Raw genomic sequence first — 12310 nt, 5'->3', positions numbered from 1 at the left:
GATTAACTCAAGCTCATTTAGGCTCCAACATATTTTTTAAGACGTAATTATTTTTATTATTGATTATTAGTTTTTTACAAACATTATATATTTATTCTTTGGGTAAACTAGACCTAAAGTCACTTAACTGTTAGTAAGTTTATGTTTTGATCACTCAACTTAAAAAAAAGTTAAAATATGGTTATTGAATTATTCAAAAGTTTTTATTTAAATTATTGGGTTATTAAGTTTTTTTTAGTTCAGCTAGCGAGCTTCAAGTGACGATTTAACGATCAATATGATGGATTAATACACATTGATGAGTAGAAGAATATATTTTTGATCCAAGTTGATCTCACGACTAGTATTAGAGATCGGAGAAGAAAGCTGTTAGGAATTGGGTTTGCAGATTTATGATGTTTAAAATTATTTCATGCAAAAAAAAAACACTGAACTGTAGAAGAGAAGGGGAATGAGAGCTTTCTATTAGTGTATATGATGCAAACAGAGAAGGCTATACAATAATAGTTTTAACAACTCAATAACTTAAACGAAAACTTTCGAACAGTTTAATGACTATTTTGTAATAATTTAAAGTTGAGTGACCAAAATATAAACTTATTTTTAGTTTAGTGACCTTAGATGTAGTTTACCCTTATTCTTTTATTAAATTTCTAAACATTAAATATTTTTTCACCACTAAACCTAAATAACTTATTATATTTTTAATATTTACATTATAATATCATATGTTTAATTTTTCATATGATATAAATAATATAATATATAAACTAAATAAATAATGGCATACTATAAATTTAAAAATAGGTTAGGTTAGATTAGGATTGGGCTTTGAATATTGAAGTCAAGCTCCACACATTTTAAACCAGCCTTTTTTGTCAAACATTATTTTTTAGGTATAATATTTTTGTTAAAATCCTCTAAATTTTGAGTGGGTTTTCGAGTTTGATCAGATAACCCAACCCATTAATTACTTTACTATACTATAATTTAATTAATTTTAATCTTTATACTTTTCGAATTTTAGAATTTCAATATTGACTCAAATGGTAAATATTAAATTCAATACGCCCCACGAAAGCTTCGGGGCCTGACGGATTTCTTGTTCTGTTCTATCAGCAATACTGGCACATCGTTGGATTTGGTGTTACTCAGTTTTGTTTGGCCTGCTTGAATGTCGGTTTATCCCTTGCTGATATCAATCATACGAACTTAGTGCTTCTTCCAAAAGTTAGTAATCCCACCCGTATGCATCAGTTTCATCCTATCAGCTTATGTGCAGTTCTGTGTAAGCTCATTTCTAAGGTGCTTGTCTTGCATCTGTGTGTGAATGAGGCTTAGAGCGCATGTAAATACGATGCTTCTAAATATTGAATTAAATAATTATTAACTTTACATCTTAAAAAATTATAAAAAAATATATAAAAATTTTAAAAATATAAAAAATCTTATAAAATCCTAAACCCTAACTTTCACAAAACCTACTTTAAAAAATAAAATTCTAACCTTAAAAAAGGACAAGAAGGAAAATGCCGTTGGAAGCGTTTTTCTGTAAATCAACTGAAAATACTTTTAGCTGAAAATGTTTTCGTTATTTTTACCTAATCTTGTAATTTTTCGAAAAAAAATTAATTTAATAATTATTTCCTTTAAAATCCACATTTTTAAGAAAGTCAGTACTAATTTAGCTGTATTATAAATAATTGCTTTCCATTTTCTTTTAAGATATTTCACCATATGTATTGGTAAAAGACAAAATGGGTCCATCTAAATGTTTTTTATTTGAATATTCAAACTCATGAATTTGTTTTTTTTTTTCGATTATAGAAAGATCATATTTAAATTCAAAACTCATTCAATTTTTATTTTTAAAAAATATATGAAATAATCGGATTTAAAATCATTCATTTTATTTATGTATATCCTCCTAAATTGAGTAAAAGGACAATTTTTTTATTGACAAAAAAATGATAATATAATTTAAACTCGTATTATTTAAATACAATTTATAATTTTTTTCAAACATTCGAAAAGAAAATTATATATTAATAGAATAGTCATAGCATGCGTGTGGAAAACATGGACAACTTAAAGAATGGTCCAAACGATGCATTTGAAGATTGAAAAAACCAGTACATGTATTTTTTATTTTTAAATTGATCTTAATGACAAATATTAATTATAGTTATTAGATATATTTAAATTTAATTATAAAATTATTTAAAATATCCATCCGAATTGAGCTCCTAGATTGGGCCAACCATAATTTTTATTAATTAACTATTTTTTATATAAATTTAATAATAAAATTATTTGAAATATTAGTATAAAAGTAATTTTAATTTATAATATTATCCAAAATTTAAACTAAAGTGAATTGGACAAAACCCGAACTTAATTTTTCTAATAAAAATCAAATCAAATCAACCTGACCCGACTCATATATTGTTTGAAACATGGAAAATGATGGGCATGGGGCAAAGTGTTGGAGTCCACAGCTTCTTCGTGCTTATATGCAGCTGTTTTGGTCTCTACGTGGTTCACTTGCTCATCGCTCTTTTTTGACTGAAAATATGTTTTCAAATTTTCTTTTTTCATTCCATTAAAATTAATCCTTTAGGTTATAAATAAAGCAAACCTGAAAAAAAATTATATTATATAATGTATAAATGTTAAGGGTTAAATTTTTTTAAATCAAGACTAAATTGAAATAATTTATAAATATTGAGGGTTAAAATTATTATTATATGTCAATTTTAAAAGCTGCCACAATTATTCTACTGGTGACAAAAAAAGACAAAATTAAATAATCAGTTGACCAAAAGAGAAATTTATTGATAATTGAGTGACTACTAGTATAGTTTACCCTATTAATAAATTAATGAATAATTTTAAAAATGATTAAAAGGTAAATATAATTATTACAATTTTTAACATATGACCACTAATGGTTCATTAATACTGTATTAATTTATATGCTGCCATAACAAACGAGAGTCGGATGCAGTGCTAAGGTACGTTGTACTCTCGAGAGGAGAATGAGGTTTAAATCTTGGAGATGATCTTGTTGAGTAGAATAGCCCGAACATAAATCGTAAAACAAACATAAAAAATATCAATTTTTTTATATGCTACCATTGCATCACATATACATTAGATATTTAAAAAAAAATTAAAATAGCTAAATATCTTTAATCGTATATGTCGAAACCATTTTTATATATATTTTTAAAAAAACGGGGTCGACTTTTTAAAAAAAAAAATTGGAGTCGCCACCAATCTTTTATTACGGTGTGATCGGTTCACCTTGAAAACGATTTTAGGCCTACGAATTTTGAGAAAATAGGTTCGGGAGTCAGTTACGCACGAGGAAGGGTTAACACCCTCGTAACGCCCAAAATCGGTGCCAAATTGATTGTTTAATGTCTTGGTGCCAAAAATTTGAAAAGATTTTAAAAGAAAACTTTTTAACTTGAATGAATTAAAATAATAAAACATTCTTATTTTAAAGAAATAAAACATCACATCCAGTGAGTTAGGGCGCAACATTTTTAATCTTCAAAATTAAAAGTTTGTTTTAAAACTCATGCATTTAAATTCCAAAAGGATATTCGATTATTTGGGTTAAAAGAGAAAAATCGAAACCCAGTAAGTTAGGGCTAGAGGTGCTCATGGGCAGGGCCCATAAAAAAATTTCGGCCCGGGTCCTAGGCCCGGGCCCGGTCCGGCCCGAAATATGGGCCTAAGAATTTACCCAGGCCCGGCCCGGGAAAAAAATCATAAGCCTGGCCCGGCCCGGCCCGGCCCATTTTTATTTTAAAAATTTTAAAAAATTAAAAAAAGTATTTTAAAAATATTTTAAAATTAAAAAAATTTAAAAAAAGTATTTTAAAAATATTTTAATATTAAAAAAATTTAAAAAATATTTTAAAATTAAAAAATTTAAAAAAAGTATTTTAAAAATATTTTAAAATTAAAAAAATTAAAAAAAATTAAAAAATATTTTAAAATTAAAAAAAATTAAAAAATATTTTAAAAATATTTTAAAATTAAAAAAATTAAAAAAGTATGTAAAAAATATTTTAAAATTAAAAAAATTAAAAATTAAAAATTAAAAAATAAATATATTTATTATATCGGGCCGGGCCCGGGGCCAAAAAAGTGGTGCCCGAGGCTCGGCCCGTTTTCTAAACGGGCCTCATTTTTTTGCCCAAGCCCATATTTCGGGCCTATATTTTTACCCAAACCCTACCATATTTCGGGCGGGCCGTCGGGCCGGGCCGGGCTGGGCCGCCCGGCCCATGAGCACCTCTAGTTAGGGCACGATCACTCGAATTTCCCAAATACAGAATATTACCTTTATTATTTTTAAAAAAAATCCTCATCTCGAGAAAGCAATGTGTCATATCCAATGCATTAGGGCACAACGTATTGTTTTCCCGATAATGAGCTTTAATGTTTTTGATTAAAGAGCATTCTCGATTATTTAGATTCAACGAAGAAAATTGGAACTCAATACGTTAGGGCTCAATCCCCTAGAAGATCCCAAATATCGAATATTGCCTTATTTTGAAAGCCTTTGAACAAAAATAGTTTTAATGCTTTGATGAAACCAAATATATTTTCCTTTTTTAAAAAAAATGATAAAATGTTAATATACAACATAAAACAAATACTTTAATATGAATTATATATGTATATGTATTTACAAAATATGTATATATATATAAGTACAATATATAAGTAAATTTGAAAATATGTGTATGCATATATTAAAAAGCATACATATAAAAAAGGAATGAAATATATAAAACAAAAACTTATAATGATTTCTAAAAAATTATGTATATATATTATAAAAATATATGTATATGTGCATGGATTATAAAATAACGAAAATGTATATGTATTATAAAATATAAATGTCTATGTATATACATGTATATAAAAAATTATGAAGATAAAATAATAATAAAAATATAAATAAAATATGTACACGTATATCTTCTACAAAAGTTTAAAACATATCTGCACATATATTTTAAAAAATAAAAAAATGTATGTATGTACATGGAAATAATAATAATAATAATAATAATAAGAATAAGAATAAGAAAAATAAATACTATATTAAACTAACTAAAATAAATAAATAAATAAATCGTAATTAAAAAGAAGTACTAGGAAACAAATGAAATTTAGAACAAAAAAAGATCAAAATGCGAAAATGTGGATTTCATGGGGGTTAAATAAAGAATATTCCTTCCCCTCAAAACGCAACACTTTTGCACTGACTAGATTGAATAAAAAAAATCAAATATGCGGTTAAATGTGAAAGAAAATAAAACAATAAAAAAATAGGACCAAATTGAAATGCGCATGGAAGGAAGAGGGGCTGCATGCGAAATAACCCAAAATACCAAAAAGCGTGGATCCTTCCCCGGGTTGGGTCACTGCACAGGTCCAGGGCCATAAGGATGAAAACGACGTCGTTTTGAGGCCGTAGAGACCCCCTTAAACGGCGCCGTTTTACTTACTTATAAAACCTAAATTTTTCCCTAAAAATTCAATCTTTCCCCCCTTTTTGACACTAAATAGCAGGGAAACCCTCTGCTAGGGTTTCATTTTCTTATACCGCCGCCGTTCAAGCCACCCCATGGCCTTGTCGATGCCCCAGTCTCCAATTGCGACGGAGAGGGCACCAACTCGGCGATTCCGACGAAAAGGTAAGTTTCCCCTCTCCCTTTTTATATTTTAAGTAAATAAAAAATAAAAAAATCAAAAATAAATAAATAAATAAGTAAACAAAATCGAACACCCACAAAGTAAACTAAAAAATAATCACCTCTGTTTTTCGAATCTGTTTTTTCTTTTCTTTGTATTCTCTTTGTTCAAAAAAAATCCTCCTCCTATTTTACAGATTTGATGTTGGCCTTTTATAGCCGAAAGAAAATACAATTTATTTTTTATCTTACGCTATTTTTCTCTTTCGGAATCTGTTAGTCCACTTTGCAGGTGAAACGTGGGGGGTACGGCGCAAGGCGTGGCGCGCATGGAGGAGGCCAGTTTCGAGACGTGCGGTGGCTAGAGTCTACTAGAGGCTCTTAGGTTTTCGGTGAATTGGTTTTGTTGGTCTAGGGTTTGTAGTTGGGTGTTGGGCCTGCTATTGGGCTTGTAAAAATTGGACTGTGACCATAAATTTATTATTTTTTTGGTTTGTATTGGCCCAGGCTAATTGGGCCTGTTACAGCTGCCCCTTTTTGCTCGTTGTCGTGTAACGGGAACAGAGCAAAGACTAAAAAGCCCAATTATGCCCTGTCTTACTGGGCTTCGACTTCTTTAGTGCTTCTCTTCTTCAAGTAACCTGGTTCTAACCCACTGCATCCTTAGGGGTATAAGAACTGGTGCTTCAATTCACTCTGCTGCGACATCAGGGAAATAGGGTTTGCAACTTGTGTTTGCTCCACTGCAACTTTAAAGAGATAAGTCTGATGTGATCTGCTCTATTGTAACTTCTGAGAGATAAGATCAATCATTTTGATCCACTCCACTGCAACTTTAGGGAGATAAGCTCTGCGGTCTTAATCCGCTCCGCTGCGATTTCAGAGAGATAGAATTTGATACGATTTACTCTATTGTAATTTCAGAGAGATGAGATCTATCATTTTAATTTGCTCTACTACAACTTTAGGGAGATAGTATTATTGGCTTTGATTTGCTTCACTGCAACTTCAGGGAGATAAGATTCGCCATCTTCAATCTGCCCCACTGCAACATCAGGGGATAAGACTTGCTTTCTTTAATTTTAACACTAGGGAGATGAGATTTGCTGCCTTCAGCATTAATCTACTCCACTACAACGCTAGGGAAAGAAGATTCGCTACTTTTTAGCTTTAATCTGTTTCACTGCAACGCCAGGAAAGTAGACTGATATCTTCAACCTGCTTCGCTTTGATATACTTTGCTGCCAATACAGGAAGACAAGATCTGTTATCTTTGATCTACTTCACTGCCAATACAGGAAGACAAGATCTGTTATCTTCGATATACTTCACTACCAATATAGGAAGACGAGATCTGCTATCTTCGATCTACTTCGCTACCAATATAGGAAGACAATATCTGCTATCTTTGATCTACTTCGCTGCCGATACAGGAAGACAAGATCTGCTATCTTTGATCTACTTCTCTACCAATATAGGAAGACAAGATCTACTATCTTTGATCTACTTCGCTGCCGATACAGGAAGACAAGATTTGTTATCTTCGATCTACTTCACTGCCAATACAAGAAGATAAGATTTGCTATCTTCGATCTACTTCGCTGCCAATACAGGAAGACAAGATCTGCTCTTTTCAGACTGCTCCACTGCTGCTCAGGGAGATAAGGCTTTATGATTTCACCGATCTGTTCTTTGGGGAATATGATCTGTATGATTCATTTCATGAACCTAATTATGCCTAATGATTAGGATGTCATGATCAGCATGAATCAAATGCTCCTAACTAGATGTGTATGAATGATATTTGAATGAATGCAGAATTTTATTTTTTTCAAGAATGATCCGGCTTAGGCTGTCATTGCTCGAAGTTTATTAAGGCTTTATCACTGACGTACTATAACGCTTTCTTGCTCGGCTGGCGTTTCCAAAGAAACACTTAGTCAGATTGCCCCCACAGTAAACCTCAAAGTTCAATCCATTGGGACGTAAAAATTTGTACCATTATTCTCCCACTGTAACCCAAGGGTAGAAATATATGACTTTTTCTCAATCCTCTCCTATCACAATTCAAGGATACAGAATATGAAACTCTTTGGCACTTTACACCATGCCTATGCACAAATGAAGAATTCTCTTTTCCAAGAATAGCTTATTATTATTATTCGGTGATCATTGTTTGCTTATTCATTTAAGCTTTGTCACCAGCACTATATCTTGTCATTTTGTTCAATCAATGTTGTTGACAACAAAATCCAAAGAGATAGTCTTAATTTAGACTCTTCCTTCTTAGATTTCCAACCTTTAAACTTGATGCGTTCTAAACAATAGTCCTGTTTCAGGTTCCTGTATTATTTGGAAACTTCTAGAATAATATGCAAAACTTCCATTGTGAAAGTTTTATTAGTCCATTAATCATTATTCCAATACAACATGCTTGGAAAAAAAGGTCATAATAATAGATAATAATAAAGTTGGTTCTGAGCATAGCTCGAAAGGAATAAAATTATCAAAAATAGTGCAGAAGGATAATAATGAAATTGATTGGGAATGTGTATCTTGGACATGAATGAAGTATTCCAAGAATAACAAATTCAGTATAAATAGTATAAAAATTTGGTGCCCCAAATATCGCAGCTTAAGCTTCTCTATACCAACTTTCTGAAGATCATTCTGAGTTTGACATATGTTTAGGAGATCTAAAGTACTTTGTCGATACCCCAAGATGTTGCCTACCCTTTTTTGTTGATTCAGATATAACAAGATCACCACATGCCCCAATCCGGTCAAAATTCGAATTGCTTTGATCACCTCGTACCCCATTCTGGTCAATATTTGAGCCGCCATTTTCAGGTTTTCAACTCAAATCCCCTTTGGCCTCAAGGCGCCCTTTGTGAGTTTTAACCTTGGCCTCTCCATTTTCTTTTTCTTTTTCCTTTATTATTATTTTTTTGGACCCAAAGCGCCCTTTGTGAGTTTTCACCTTGGTCTTTTTTTTTTAAGAATCAAAACGCCATTTGCGGGTTTTCACCTTGGTCCCTTCTCCTTTTTCAGGTGAAGTAATTCTTGACTGAATCTGAGTTTACAGGATTTGGCAAGTTTTTACCATCCATTCTACTCAAGATCAAAGCTCATTCGGAAAAGGCCTTTGGCATCCATTTTTCTCTAAAACCCTTTTGTATAGGAAAGATCTTTTTCAACATTAGGTTCCCCTTATTGAATTCTCTGAGATGAACCTTTTGGTTGTAGGTTCGCATTATTCGCCTTTGATATATCTAATTGTGTTGAAAATTGGATGCAATACCCGGAGAAAAAGAATTTTTACTTCAATGGGTAAAACTGCTTCCATCCCGTAAACCAAAGAGAAATGTGTTACCCCGGTGGAAGTCTTGATAGATGTTCGACAAGCAATGAGGGCAAATGGTAATTTCTTAATTTCTCATGCCAGCCCTTGTAAGTCTCAGACATTTTTCCCGCAATTCATTTTTGGGCGATACAGTGATGAACCGTGGTGTCTAATTTGGAATTGATTACAAACCTCAGCTATGGCGCTATCATTCAAGTTCAACGCATTTTCCAACACCATCTTCTCTGGAATTGACATATGATGGTATTGGCGTATGAAGCAACTTTTACCCATTTAGTGAAAGAATTAATGATCTTAAAAATGAAGCAATGCCCATTAAAAGCCTTCGATGATGATGATGTCCAGGCCCTATTTTGCTCAAAATTTGAGTCGCCCTTTTCGGGTTTTCACCTTGGTCCCTTCTCATTTTTCAGGGGCAAGGCTATTATAAGTCAAAGAGAAGGCATTGCCTCGGTAAAGAACTTTCACTGCATTATTCATGATGTTAATCTTGAACATACTGTAAATTTCTGATATTGTGCTGTTGTTCAGATTACAATGTCAGTGCTTAACCCGGGCATATCCTGGTATGCCTATGTGAAGACATCTTTGAACTCTTGAGGTAACTCAACAATGTCTTATTTTGTTTCTCCGGTTATGCACGTTCCCTTAAGGTCACAATCTCCATTGTCTCATTAGGAGGTAAAACTTCCTTCCTGCTCTACCATCCTCAACAAGTCCGAAGATAGGCTACAATCTGTGTCATTTTCAAAGTTATGAGATCCCTCTAAACACATGCCTCGCTCAGAAGGAAATTCTGAGTCTGTAGCAGCGTCACTCATGTCATTGATATCTGGGGACCTATAGTAAGTACCAAAGAATATACAAAAGAATGTATGAATTTATGAATAATTATTTGTAGAATATGATTATGAATGAATAAAAGAATGATGTGGAAGAAAATCCAAAAGAATGAAAGAATAATTATTCGAAAAGAATGAAAATATATTGGCTCAAAAATATATGCAAAGATATATTTTATTAGAATAACGACGTTCAGACATGAGCCTATTTCATAAAGGAATTCTTATTGCCTCTAGGCTAAAAGAAACAAGTGTGTTCTGAACATTACTCTAAATAAGCTCTAAAAACTACAGGGATTTCTTCCGCAGTTCAATTATTTAGAACACTCTCAAGTTTATAAGGGCGAATATCTAACAAGGTCCCTTTTCTTTTGTGTCTTCCAATACGACATTGATGTGAACGCTTCCCAACACTTCTTCATACATCACATTCACCTTATTATCAATATGATTGGGTAGCGAATTTTTTGCACTAGAGGCCTCATCGAATTTGACAACGCCTATATTAATGAGTCTTTCAACTATCCTCTTGAAGGTGATGCAGTTTTCTATCGAATGCCCCGTGATTCTTGCATGATATTCGCACTGAGCGTTTGCATCGTATCCTTTAGAAAATGGGGGCTGCATTAGTTTCAAGTAGAAAGGGGATACCACATGTGCATCAAATAAGCCTTGATATAGCTCTCTATATGACATCGGTATAGGCTTGAACTGAAGCTTTCCTATATTTGTCCTCATGTAAGGCTCTTGCTTTAAAGGGTCCTGATGGTTGGTGGTTTTTGTCTTTGGCTGTTCCACAGTGATTGGTTTTGAGTAGCCCCTGTTGTACCTACTTGCATTATCCACTTTATTCCCCTTCTTCTTTGGGGCTTTTACAGTATCTAGGTATTCTACCATCGCCTGTTTTATTTCTGTTGGATTACCAAGAGCCACAGGATTGGTTATATTGCCTCTTAAATTAGAACCTAGGCCTGTCGAGTAATTCGTCGGGGTCAATGTACCAGTCTGATATTGTTAGGGCCTGATAGTAAAGAGTACCCCTTGTGGACGTGCATCTGGCTGAACCTAGACACTTATCGGAGTAAAACTTAAGTGATAAGTAGGGTCTTCATTATCATCCTCAAAGTGGACCACTGGGTTTTTCTCCTTTTCTAACTCTCCAGCTAGCAATCGGGTTAACTGGCTCGTCATAGTTCTCTGTAATTCTATCATCATATCTCTCATTTCCTGTTGAAATTTGGTCAGTTGCTCTTGCATCTGTATTTGCATTCGCTCTAATTTCTCCAACCTTTGTTCTATTTCTCTAGTCTTTACTTGGATATTGTAAAGGTGTTGGTTTTCTAAATTAATTGAAATAATTTTACTCAATTAGACTCTTTCAATGGATTCTAATGCATATGATGTCATGTAATGCAAATGCATGAAATGAATGCCTAAAGAGACGTTGATTCAGATTCAATTAAATTTAGAAAACTTTACTAGAAGATAATTTTCTTTATATAAAGTGGATATATATACGGCTTTGCCCTCGATCATCCGGATATTAAGATGCATCTTGCGAATTTTCCAATAGACATCTACTAGCTCCTTTTGCTTGATCTAGCTCACAACTCCTCACTCACTCATGCTCATGAGCTTCTTTAAAAGGTTGGGAAGTTTGACGACTCTTGAATAATCTTTGCTAACTTGAATCTTTAGGCAACGTAGCAAGGTCGTATACTCCTCTTGTTACACTTCTCGCATCACATTTTCTTGGGTGACTTCCACTTTATTAAGAAATCCGTTTTCCATGGAAAGCTCTCTATTTAGCAACCAAACGTGAATCAACACCTCTTTTCTATGATGAAATGTCATGCAGACAAAATGTCATGCAGCCAAAACAGAACACAACAAGTTAGTATCAGATATAAACGTAGAATCCAATACAATAAAGAAATAATAAAACACCTATTCGGGTACCTACTAGGGTTTAGTGTAGTTCTACCTAGGGTGAGTTCCTAAGGTTCACTATATGAGGTTTGGCTTCTAGAGTAAAGGGTACCCGAACCAGCAGATTCATCGATCCTCACCCATTATAGGCTCATATGGACCGAGTTTAGTTCAGTGGAATACATTTCCCTATGGCTGCACGGAGACGAAAATCTCACGAAGACATAGGCACGGATGCATCCCGAAAGCGGTCCACTATCCTGCACGGAGGTGAAAACCTCACGAAGGACTAGTTTCTCGCTCCCACTTATAGGGGTAAAATTGACCAACCTATGCAATGCAAAATGCAATACATATTAACATATTTGGACCAACCAAACAAAACATATTATGATCAAAATCATGAAAATAATGCATAAGAGAGAATCGTGATTTTAAAACAAATTTTAATT

Source organism: Gossypium hirsutum, chromosome D02 (genome assembly GCF_007990345.1).
Source record: "Gossypium hirsutum isolate 1008001.06 chromosome D02, Gossypium_hirsutum_v2.1, whole genome shotgun sequence".
In the NCBI taxonomy this organism is placed as follows: domain Eukaryota; kingdom Viridiplantae; phylum Streptophyta; class Magnoliopsida; order Malvales; family Malvaceae; genus Gossypium; species Gossypium hirsutum.
Note: the sequence above shows the minus strand (reverse complement) of the source record.